This window comes from Gopherus flavomarginatus, chromosome 1, assembly GCF_025201925.1.
Source record: "Gopherus flavomarginatus isolate rGopFla2 chromosome 1, rGopFla2.mat.asm, whole genome shotgun sequence".
NCBI classification, from domain to species: Eukaryota; Metazoa; Chordata; order Testudines; family Testudinidae; genus Gopherus; species Gopherus flavomarginatus.
The window spans coordinates 9,773,784-9,786,757 of record NC_066617.1 but is presented as its reverse complement, the minus strand read 5'-3'; the positions used below and the strand labels follow the sequence as shown (position 1 = coordinate 9,786,757).

The window sequence follows — 12,974 nt, the reverse complement described above, 5'->3', positions numbered from 1 at the left end:
TCCTATAGACTAGACCAGAGTGACAGCAGCCTGGAGATCACTGGCTAGGCAGGCTCCCAAGCCAGCTCCAAAATCCCAGGAGCTATAAAACTGATCAAGTCACCCCGCTCTCCCTACTTCAGTTCCTACACAGAGTCCAGAGCAGAACCAAAACAAATCAGATCCATGGCCTGGTGACTATTAAAGCATTCTGGGATGGAGTCTCAGATAGCACAGTTTAAACAAATTTAGAACCCACTTGGCAATGAATATAAACTGGACAGGATTTAGGCTGGCTGAGTGACCTTGGGCATGTCATTTCATCGTTATGTTCCTCATTTCCGCCCCCCCCCCCCATCTGTAAAATAGGGATAGTGAGATTGACCTCCTTTGCAAAGCACTTTGAGATCTACAGATGAAAAACACTAGTGTTAATTATTATTGAGGCTGCTAGACAGCCAGACTCTGTGGTTAGCTCTAGCTCCCAGACTAACTAAACAGCTTGTGCTGCATTGTGTCACCTTTCAAGGTGTCTCAAAGACCTGAGCTGGATTCCAGAGTCACAGAAAGGACTGCTGATTGCAGTACCACTTATATGCTGAACTGAGAACTTTGGAGGCTGTAAAGGAGTCTCCTCACCATTAGGCATTACCACTCTCTGGCTGGGCTAGCACCCCCTGCCGATAGTCACTCTGACACTGCGATGATTTCTCCATCAGATAACTCAGACCTCCATGCAGCTCACAATCTTCAGTCCACCCCTTCCCAGGTCCCCCTGGGCCACTTCCTACCCTCAAGGCTCTTGCTTTCCTTCTGGGTCACCCAGTTTTTCCCCTGTTTAGTCACAGCCTCTCCCAGGCCTCCTTGCCTGGCAAACTCTCTTCAACGTCTCTGCTTGGTTAGGATCCCTCCCTGCTCTTAGCTTCTATCCAGCTCTTTCCCTAGCTGCCCCATATCACCCCATAAGCCTGGCTCTTTATGGGGAACTGCCAGATTCCCTTCAGGCGGAGCTCATTCTGTAATCAAGTTGGCTTAACCCCAGGTTCTCCAGCCTTTTTGGAAATCCTGGGGCAAGCCACCCTGTTACAAGGTTCTTCTTCTGTTTTGGCTTGGGCAAAAAGCCAGGTTTCAGGCTGCTGCCTGTTTCCTTATTTTAGTCCCCAGCTCACGGTTTTTAAATTAGATTTCCCTCATAAAGTAATGGAGCAAACTCAGAACCTCTTTGATTTCTATTTACAAACCAAAAGGGACCTGTTTTCCAGTTCCAGTTCGGATGCAGCTGAAATCTCATGAGAACAGCAAATCTCATGGTATTTTCAGGAGGGAGGAGGTCACAGGCAAAACAGCTTGAAAAGAGCTTGATGTCTTATGAAACCTCAAACTTCTCGGCTGTGTGGGGGGAGATAGATGATTAAAACCATAAGGAGAGAGCAATTAAGAGGCATAGGGCATGAGAGAAAGGGGACGTTCAAGGTAAAGTTAGAGATGAGATGGAACTGATGGGGCAGAGAGATCCAGGGAGGCTGTTCCAGACAACAGCAGTGGAGAAAAAGGCCCAAGCAATGACAGGATGAAGGAACAAAGAGGAGGCTTGAGCCAAGATGAGCAGAAAGGTAGGTGTGAAGAGTGAAAGTGATTTGCAAGGTAGGATGGAGTAAATATAACCCACCGGCTCAGCGTGTGTTGTGTGTCCCTCTCTAGTGGCTGGACTAACTAAAATAAGATGAGAACCTACTCTTACTATGAGCTTTTAGAGCCTAGGCCTAAGATTCCAGGTTGATGAGCTGCAATGGGGAAGAGATGTGATTGTATAAATCCATTGAGTGCTCAAACACTCCCTAAATCTCCTGACTCAGTCCAGCAGAATACCTCAAGCAACAGGGCATGATTCTGATCCCAACCCAACGTTATACTAGCCTCATTCCATTGGCTTCAGTGGAGTTACTCTTGATCTAGTGCTGGTAAGACCAGCGTTATACCCACTGCACCTGCGTACTGTAGGCGCTGATATTTAGAAACTGGGATGATGTGGCTGGCTGAACACAATACACAGGCTGCTAGGCCCCAGCCCTGCCATGAGTTTTGCACAGACAAACCACTGCACCTGCACAGATCAGCACACTGGCCAGTATTTGGTTATAGTTATGAAGTCCAAAGACAGGGCATTAGGCTGGGAGTCAGGACAACCCAGTTTCTGGTCTCAACTCTGCCACTGACCTGCTGTGTGACCCTGGGCAAGTCCCTCCATCTCTCTGTTGCCCCTCCCACTCATTATCTGTCTTGTCTACTTAGCCCGATAGCTCTTTGTATCAGGGGCTGTCTCTCACTGTGCACATAGACTGCCTCATGCTATGGGACCCTAATCTTGATTGTGACCCCTAGAGCTACTGTAATACAAATAATAATTTCCATCCCATCTATTTTTTATGTGCTACTGATCTATATTAAACAGTTGGTGATTAGTACATTTACGCCGCGTTAAATCTAGATGTTTGCTTTTTGTGATGTGTATATACATGCATGGCTTTTAACTTTATGTACGGTAGAGAGTTTTAATTATAAAATCAATATTTTTTTAAGACTTTCAAACTTATGAATGCTGCACTGTGCAATGTTCATGGCTGGGTGTAGCGAGCATTCTCTGACTCTTCATTTGTGCAGTATATAAACCATATCTATAACAGATCAGCAGACTTTTTTGTCACCGAAAAAGCTATTCATTCCTTATTATGTTGGCTGAGTCTCTCTTCCCTATTGAGGCCTCATTCCTGCCAGCTGATCCACATGGGTTGACCCCTGCACCTCTGAAGCCCCATAGGAAGAGACAGTCCCTGCCCCAAAGAGCTTGCAATCCAAACAGTTTAAGTAGAAACGTCATCCAGCAATGAGTAATGACAATGATCAGAGGCGTGGAGCAACATCCATATGAGGTGAGCCTGAGAAAAAAGCTGCCTATTGAAAGGCCATGAGAAGTATTATTTAGTGGGTAGAGCCCTGGTCTGGAAATCCAGAGACCCAGGTTCAATTCCTAGCTCTAACAGAAACCTCCATGCTCCATCTGTAATATGGAGAGAATACTTCATGGGGAAGGATAAAATCCATAAAGGACTATGATATGCTTAGATACTGTGGTAATGAGGGTTGTATAAGCAGCTGGAGTCATAGGATGAGTAATTACACTGGGCTTTCATATAGCTACATCAGTAGCTATCAAAGCACTTCTCAGCCTTTCTTATATTTATCCTCACAACACCCTGTATAAGGTAGGGAAAAGCTAATATCTCCATCGTACAGATGGGAAGCTGAAGCACAGAGAAACCAAGTGACTTGCCCAAGGTCACACGGGAAGTTTTGGCAGAGCATGCGATACAGAGGATCCTTTGAAAAGGGTCCAGTTCTTTGCAAACAACTTTGGTCTCGCACCTGACAAACTCACTACACCAAACACATGTCTTGCAGGATATTTATCCATAAAAAGTAGCAGGGGAGGTATCTCCAGAAAGCTCATAACTTGTAAAGAGTCATAATCCTTGCAAGATGTGTGTCTGGGCAATATTTAAGGAATAATAGAACTATACTGACAGTACACTTTATGGACTTGGAGTAAAAGTTAGGGCTTGTCTACACTTGAAATTCTACTGCGGCACAGCTGCTGCTGCAGCAACCCTTTAGTGTAGACACTCACTACAGAGACAGGAGGGATTTTCCCATCAGCGTAGTTAATCCACCTTCCCGAGAGGCAGTAGCTAAACTGACCGATGACTTCACGGGGGGTTAAGTCTGCTTAACTAGGGGTAGGTCTACACTACAGATTTGCAGTTGCACCCCTGTAGCACGCCTGGTGAAGACGCTCTAAGCCAATGGGAGAGAGCTCTCCTGTCGGCTTAATAACTCCACCTCCACGAGAGGCGGTAGCTATGTTGGCAGTTATGTGACTGCAGGCAAAGCTCTCCTGCCAACATAGTGCTGTCTACATGGGGAGAGGGTTACGGTCGGCATAACTACGTCCCTCACCTAGGGGTGTGGGTTTTTCATACCTCTAAGTGACTCCGCTGGATTGATGTAACTTTTGTGTGTAGACTTGGCCTTAGTCATCCTGGAATAATGTGTTGCAGTGGTGGCCCATTCAAGCAGGAGAGAGTTGTCACCCCGCCCTGTTTAGTCAGTCATGCAGACAAGGCTCAGTTGTCTAGTCTCGCCCCATCCCAAGACTTACAAAGGAAAAAACATCAGACACAACTGCAAACAGTCAAAACCTCTTGGAAGTAAAAAAAAGAACAGGAATAAAGGCAAAAGACTGTCTCAGGATAACAGAGAAAGAGGGAAGGCATGAGGTGGTCTTTCACTGAGGGGACACCTTGGGGAGCAGGGATGCTCCAATGAAAAAATGGATCCTGGTTTCTGTGAAACCAGCCAGCTCTGCAACAGACTGAATTGGCGGGGGGAGGGGTAGACGGGGGCCTACTTTATCAAATAGGAAAGGTGACTATGGATAAATGTGGACTCAGATTCATGTTCTATGATTTTGTTTTGCAGTGTAACCATTTGTTTCCACTACTCTCTCTCAGTTCTAGTTAACTCTCCATTCTTTCTTAAATAAACCCACTTCTGTTTGATTGTAATTGCTCACAGGTGCGGTGCAGTTTCCAGGAGCGGTGGTTTAAGGTAAAACTAGTAAACCAAGTCACACTGCTGCTTTGGAGCAGAGCAAATGGGATTTTTGTGGCTAGCCATTGTCAGGAGCTGGATATCACAGGGGAGCGATTAAAGTGCTCCTATTGTTAACCTGCAAGGCAAAGACAGGGCTGGTATAGGGCAGAGGAGAGTATTTGATGGGCTAACAGGCTCCCAGAATTAGGGAGCTGACACCCAGTTAAGCAAATGCAAATCTCTCTCAGGCTGGAGACAGGGGATAACAAGATGACCAACAATCCTGGTTGCCATGAGAACGGTCATAGACCAGGGAACTGAACCTGAGTCTCTCAAGTCCGCAGCTCATATACTAAAATTGGAACGATACAGAGAAGATTAGCATGGCCCCTGCGCAAGGATGACATGCAAATTTGTGAAGCGTTCCTAGCCTAGTGCCCTAACCACTGGGTAATCCTTCCTTGCTACAAGGTCTGCCTCATAGGATCAGGGCCTTGAAGGCCTGACAGTGGTATGAGCCATCAAAATGTTTGGCCCCCTACCCTAGAGTAAAGCTGTTTCTCAAAACCTTTGAGCTCAGTTTTCTCCAGGTATAAATCCAATGGGCCAGAGATCTGCAGTTGGCATGTCCATTGTAGTCAATGGAGCGATGATGGTTTACACCAGCTGAGGCGCTGTCCCATATTGACCTCACTAGAGTTAGAGCTGCATAAAGGAGAGGAGAATTGGTCCTCTCAGGCCTACAGAGTCAGGAGAAACGTATCAAGAGAACAGCCCCTCTCACCGTACTCTGGAATTTCTGTCATTGGCAAAGACGGAGGAAGTGATTTAAACAAACCTGGAACTTCCCAAAAGGTCTGGTTTGAATTCTGGAGCAAGGGAGGGGCTGTGGTGAATTAGGTATTTGCCCATGGCCATACTGGATTAAACCACTGGACCCACCATGAATGCTCCCATTTGCCCTATAAATACACATAATCTTACAGAGCTTTTGGCCTTGGTGGGAATGTGCCATCTCCGCAGGAATAAAAAGGGGAAAACGTAACAGGAGTTAAGAGCACTTATCAGCTAGAGGAGATGAAGATACAACAGTTACCAAATGGCTGCTTTAAAGCTGCAGCTGCCTTGCACAATTTAAAGTGCCAGCCCCCTGAAAAGCATGCTAGGAAAAAGGTCCTACAAGGCAGCAACCTTACCTTAAGAAGAATGAGTGGGGATTAGGCAGTTTTCAAGACAGGTGTTGTGTGTTCTGTCGTTACGTTGTCATGTCAGTTATATCCTGTGGCAGAGAGTTCCACGGGTTAATTCTGTAAAACAAAGAGGCAGGATAACTCACACTGAGGTATTTAGTAGTTTAACTGATTGGTAAAAGCTTATCTAGGGAGTTAAAGGGTATTGCTGAATTACCGCTTCCAATGAAAGTTAAGTCCTTGGCCATAAGTATTTTTATTAGGATTTATTGAGCAGCATTAGGGGCCTCAGTGAAAAGTAAGACATGGTCCTTATCCCAAGGATCTTATGTTCTAAATGATTAAGACAATGTCAATGTGGTTCATACACATAATGACCAAATGATAATCTGTTCTCAAGGCACTGTGTATGTGTCAGAACAAACTCTGTAGGGAGTTCAGAGAGGGACTGGCATGAGAGGGGTTAAATCCTCATTTTCCCATTTGTGAGGGGTTTTTCCTTCACAGTACTTTGTTCAAATTAAGGGCGGGGGCAGCATTGTCTAATGGTTAAAGCAGGGGATGGAGAGTCAGGAGAGCTGGCTGCTCCTTTAGACTCTGCCAATGATGCTGTTTGTGACTTGGCAAATCACTTCTTATTATTTAATGTTGGTAGCAGCAGCTAGAGGCCCAAACCAAGATTAGATCCCCATTGTGTGAAGTGCTGCAAATACATACAATATAAGAGACACTCCCTAGCTTACAAGACAGTGAGTGGGGAAACAGAAGTATTATTATCATCCCTGTTTTACAGATGGGATGCTTAGGTATGGTAACCTCAAATGGTGAGATTCAGTTTCCCATTCAAGGCCACACAGGGAGTTTATGCCAGAGCCAGGAATTGAACCTATGTCTTGTGAGTGCCAATCCAGTGCCTTAATCACCATATCAGCCTTCCTCCTTATTTAGGCCCTGTACCTATTTAAATCAATGGCACAATTCACATTACCTTCAGTAGGAGTGGGAATGGGCCCTTTAGCCTCAGTGTGCCTCAGTTTCTGCAGCTGCGAAATGGGCATGATTCTACCTCCCCACCTTCACATAGTCCATGGAGATCCTCCCATTGTGAGCAAAGAGGCACATCAGTACAAAGTGGGATTACTATCACGGCTGCTGCCTGCCACTGCTGAGGGACCCACAGTTACTCCAGGCAATTAAAGCCAATGAATCGATTCATTTCAGCCAGTCTGCTGACAGGAAGATAGAAACCTCCTATGGAGGCAGGAGCTGTGACCACTCATGTAAACACAAGTCAATCAACAACTTGCATTAAATAAGCATAGTCAGGTGATGACCCCAATTTCTTTTATTCCAGGGTATATTTCTTCAGCAGCAGCTCACATCAGCATTTATAGCTTATTTCTTTGCCACTTATATCTAATTAGGATCCACATTCAGAACAAGTACAGGCAGTGGTAATTACACCGGCCGGCCGTGCAGGAAGTGAGGAGCTCATTCATACTGCCTGGTGTGGCTTTTTAGGGTACCTCTGCACTGCAATCAAAGACCCACAGCCAGGGGTGCTGGGATGATTTGTATAGTGGGAGAGGGTCTTAGAGCCATTGAACCAAACTGTAAACCCTGTGTATGATGGAAACCACTTCCATCATACACCGCAGCACCCCCAGCACCCCTGGTTCTGATACCTATGCCCACAGCACAGCTGTGGCTGTCCCAGGTCAGCTGACTCAGGCTCGGACTGCAGGGCTAAAAATTGCAGCTTCGATGTTCAGGCTCAGGCTGGGCTCTGAAACCCCATGAGGGGCACGGACCTCAGAGCCGGGACTCCAGCCCGAGCCTAAACGTTTACACTGCAATGTGCAGCCCTGCCTCCCGTGCCCCAGGAGCCCAAGTCCATTGACCTGGGCTCTGAGACTCAATGCCGCGGGTTTTCTGTTGCAGTGTAGATGTAACCATAGGTGCTGCTGGAGTTCAGGATGGAGCAGGTCTGGCTCTTCCTGTGGACAAATTGTTTGTGGGACTTATACCGATGCTTTTTGAGTCAGGGGTGCGCCCCTTCATTCCCAAGAGTGGACCCTGACAGCCCAATGCATCCCGTAGAGTCCTGCCATAGCTAGAGTGGCAGAAATTAGTATTACACGTTTTACACACAGGCCCCAACCGTGATCAAAGCCCTGTTGTGCTAGGTCCTGTACATAAACGTTGTAAGAGACAGGCCCTGCCCCGAAGAACTTCCACTCTAAATAGACGAGAGACAAAGGGTAGGAGAAAGCTATTCTGGGGTCCTTCTATGCCCCCCCCCCATCACTGCAGTATCTGAACACCTCACAATCTATAATATATTTATCCTCACATAATAGGTGGGGAACTGAGGCACAGATAATCTAAGGCTCTGTCTACACTACAGAGTTGTACTGCTTTAAGGGTTCCTTTACAGAGATAGCAGCACAATGGTCCCTAGGGTGGGCTCTGTTATAGCAGTATAAAGGTGTGTTACACCGGTATAGTTTATTTCCACATGGGCAGAGGAATAAGTTATCCTGCTATAAGTTACCATTGTAACGTTCATGCTAGAGATTGTGCTAGTACAACTATTTCACAATAAACAAAATAGTTAGACCAGTACAAAACGTGTGGCTAGACCAGGCCAAATCTGTGTGCATAAGATCACACAGGAAGGCTACGGGAAAGCTGCAAAATGAACCTTGAGCTTCTGGAATGCAGTCCAGGGATTTACCCACAATACCTCCTCTTATCTGAAATCAACATGTAGCCCTCACAGCATCCAACACTGCCTGGAAGTTGTCCTTCTGGTGTAATGAAGTGCACATTATAATGCTAGGCCACAGAACTGGACAGGGAGCAGAGAAGAGTACACAATCCAATTGAAATTATAAGGAGAATTTAGAAATGCAGACTGTAATTGATTTTCAAAAAGCAGAATATGGACACAGGCACTGAAAGAACCCTAATCCATTGTGTAAAGTGCAATTGGACCTGTAGGGGCCAAGTATAGTGAGAAATTTAATATCACAAGTCACTATGAAACTCCCCAGTGGATTATGATTTCATGAGAGCATTCAAACTTGTCAGCTGCAGAAGCGTGCCAGGGATTGTGCAGTTCGAAAGAGCCAAACACTGGCTCCGGGAACGATTTTTTTTCTTCTCTTGAGTTGAGCTAATTTTTATAGTTGCAATTACTTCTAATCTAGTTGCTACCTTAATACAATTTAATACATCTGGGTAAAATAGCCTCCTTGTATAGATAATGCTTGTATGGCCACAATAGCACCAAATAGACTGCAGAGCACCACAGGGAATTAATTCCATCCTGAGAAGACCCGAGCCAATGAGCTCCACTCGCTCAGTTTATAAGGTCATTGGAATCCCTTGGTGGGAATTACTTCCTTGTAAATTACTGCAGCTCAGCTGTTATTGTGTGTCAAATCTCAGCTCTTACAGGTGGTAACCTTAGCAGGTGAATAGGCTGCCTGCAGATATTGTTCCTCTCGTCACAAGGAGGCTTGATTTGGTTATAGGGAGAAGACAAGCAGTGTAGGCTAGTGAATCGAGCACAGGCCTGGCAGCCAGGAACTTAGCTAGGATGTTGATTGGCGCCAATAGATATTAGCTAGAGCAGGGTTGGCCAACCTGTGGCTCCGGAGCCACATGCAGCTCTTCAGAAGTTAATATGCGGCTCCTTGTAGAGGCACCGACTCTGGGGCTGGAGCTACAGGCGCCAACTTTCCAGTGTGCCGGGGGGTGCTCACTGCTCAACCCTGGCTCTGCCACAGGCTCTGCCCCCACTCCACCCCTTCCTGCCCCCTCCCCTGAGCCTGCAGTGCCCTGGCATCTCCCCCTCCCCCCCAGACTCCTGCACCCCATGAAACAGCTGATCGGGAGGTGTGGGGAAGGAAGAGGAGGCACTGATCGGCAGGGCAGCCAGTGGGCAGGAGGCACCAGGAGCAGGAGTGGGGGGGAACTATAGGGGGGACTAATGACATTACTGTGGCTCTTTGGCAATGCACATCGGTAAATTCTGGCTTCTTCTCAGGCTCAGGTTGGCCACCCCTGAGCTAGAGCTTCTGATTTATACTACAGGCTTGCTGTGTGGTCTTGGGTAAGACATTGCTATTGCTGCTTGGGTAAGACATTGCTATGGCTAAGACATGTCGGCAGGTTCAGCCGACCAGGGCAGCCAGTGGGCAGGAGGCACCAGGAGCAGGAGTGGGGGGGAACTATAGGGGGGACTAATGACATTACTGTGGCTCCACTGGCTGCGGTTTGCTGTCCCAGGCTAATGGGGGCTGCGGGAAGTGGCATGGGCGAGGGATGTGCTGGCCGCAGCTTCCCGCCACCCCCATTGTCTTGGGACAGCGAACCGCAGCCAGTATGAGCCACGGTCAGCCGAATCTGCCGACGTGGCAGGTAAACAAACTGGCCTGGCCCACCAGGGTGCTTACCCTGGAGAGCCGCATGCCAGGGGCTGCCAACCCCTGTTATAGAGCAAAGCTCTGTTTTTGGAAACATAATTAACCTTTATTAGTTCACAATATATGCTGGGTGGTGCTGACATCATTCATAGACAGTATTAATAGGTGCATTGGCAATGTTGTATTACTACACACATAGCATTCACCAAAGAGTTTATACAGGGCTGCAGAAGACCAAGGACAGGTAAAGCAAACTACAGCAACACATACTACTTTGGCTCACTACTAAACTGATCTTTCGAAACCTCCTTGAGCCTGACTGCTCAAAGTCAGTAGACAGCCAATCTGCCTCCGCCCTCCCCCCCAGCAGAAACTTTTCCCCCTTTGCTTCACAGATATTATGCAGGACACAGCAGGCAGCTATAACCATTGGAATTTTTTTTTCACTGAGGTCTAATCTCATGAGTAGACAGTGCCAGCAACCCTTCAAACCACCAAAGGCACATTCAACTGCTTAGCCTGTAGCTGAAGCGCTCCTTGGTGCTATCAAGGGGGCCAGTGTATGGCTTCATGAGCCATGAGAGCAAGGAGTAATCCACTGGCTGGGAAAGAATGTCCGGGCTTGCAGCTTTCTGAACAGTTCTGTATTCTTAAAGATATACGCGTCATGCACCTTCCCCAACCAGCCCACACTGATGTTGGTAAAGCATCCCTGATGATCAACCAGTGCTTGCATTACCACAGAAATGTAGCCCATTCTGTTGATGTATTCTGTGGCAAGGAGATCTGGTGCCAGATGGGGATATGTGTGCCATCTATCACCCCACCACAGTTTGGGAACCCCATTGCTGCAAAACCATCCACTATGTCCTGCACGTAGCCCACAGTCACAGTCCTTTGAAGCAAGAGGCAATTAATGGCCCTGCACACTTGCAACACAGCAGCCCCCACGGTGGATTTCCCAATTCCAAACTGTTGCAAGTTTCCACAGTGCAATCACCACTTGCTTCTCCACTGAGAGTGCAGATTTCACTTTGGTGTCACTGTTCTGGAGGGCTGGTGTGAGCTCTGCATACAGCTCCAAGAATGTGGCCTGGCACATCTGAAAGTTCTGCAGCCACTGTTCTTCGTCCCAGCCTGCATGAAAATGCGATCCCACAAGCCAGTGCTTGTTTCTCAGGCTCAGAACTGGTATGCCACCAACAATCTTGAATTGTTTCTTTCTATGTCCCACAGCAATCTAGGCTCTCAGGAATCATCATGTTCCCCACAGCTCCTCTTGTGTCTCTACAGATACTGCAGGATCAGGTGACTGAGGCTCACAATGCTTATTACAATAGCACAGAGCTGTGAAAAGTCCATGCTTCTGTCACAGATGGCAGACAGAGAGGAAGGACACACGGGTTTGTGTGGGTGATTTTGAAAAGAGGTGCGAAACATTATGGGAGGCAGATGGAATTATGGGATGGAGAACATTGCATTATGGGAAGTTGAACCCATGCTCCCAGTCACCTCTGCATGACTCTTTTTGGTCCCATGAGGAATTGCAAAACCTTCCCAAAATACCTTGCACTTAGGGCCGGATTTACACCTTACCCTAGTCAGAACATCTTCAGCACCTCCCCCACCCCCACCTCCAGCTGAAAAGGAAAGAAATATAAACACAGCCTCCCCAGAAAGGCATCAGACCCTCTGCCATGCATGGCACTCCCAGCCGGAAGGGGACTGTGCCTGTCCCCATGGTAAGCAGTCCCCGGGTGTCTTTCATCCCTCCTGCAGCCCGGCATGGCAGCCATGCTCTGGCTCTGCCCAGGTAAGTGAATGAGGTGCCAGCCATGCCCCTTCCTGACACAGGGCTGAGGCAGTGGGTGGCCGAGATTGGGAAGGGGCTGGGACACTCCCAGTAGCCGCCCTGCCCAGCTGCAGCTCACAGCATCCTCAGGCAGGCTGACTCAGACACTCAACCTACTCCAGGCCCACATGCTGAGTGGCCACCAACCCATGCCAGGAGCCTGGCTGCCCATAGAGGAGGTGTATGTATTAACTTTTTAACTTTTAATCCACTTCTAACTTTTACGTGCAGCTAGAACGCCAGCGCCCCTAGGCACGTGTCTACTGTGCCTAATTAGAAATCCAGCCCCGCCTGCACTACATGGTGGCAAGTTGCACAGTAGGATAATTACCCATGATACACTGCTCTCTGCATTGCTACAAACACTCCCGGTGAGGACGCGCAGCACTGACACAAGGCTCGTAGTGTGGACACACACAAATGATATAATAACTGCAGCAGCTAAACGCCAACATAATTCTGTAGCATAGAATGGCCTTAGTCTCTCCAGCTATAAAGTAGGGATGATAATGCTTATGATTACTACCTCCCAGGACTGTTGTTAAGGCTAAGGAATGGCTGTAAAGCACTGGTATTTCAACCTCATCATGTCTCAGTTTTCCCCATCTGTAAAATGGGTTTACTACCTCACAGGTGTGATAAGCAATATAACACTATGTCCAAGGATAGGATTTACACAGTAGCAATGGATGGAATTTAAAGCAAAAAGAGTAAAACAAGGACAAAAAGTCAGCACTGTTAAGTGGCAGGAGTGATAGGAGGGGGGTGAGGAAAGTCTGTGCTAAAGATGGTATTGCCGTGAGTTTGGGAAGAGCTGTATTACTTGTGATTGCCAGAGGTGTTTAATTCAGGGTCTCCAGAGAAGGAGCA

At 47.4% G+C, this 12,974-nt stretch overlaps 1 non-coding gene across 1 annotated transcript; it reads left to right on the top strand.

Moving 5' to 3' along the window:
- Positions 1 to 4,954: 4,954 nt before the first annotated feature.
- LOC127043419 (U6 spliceosomal RNA) lies at positions 4,955 to 5,064 on the top strand. The gene has a single exon (XR_007772264.1). It is a non-coding gene; the product is annotated as a U6 spliceosomal RNA (small nuclear RNA).
- Positions 5,065 to 12,974: the final 7,910 nt, after the last annotated feature.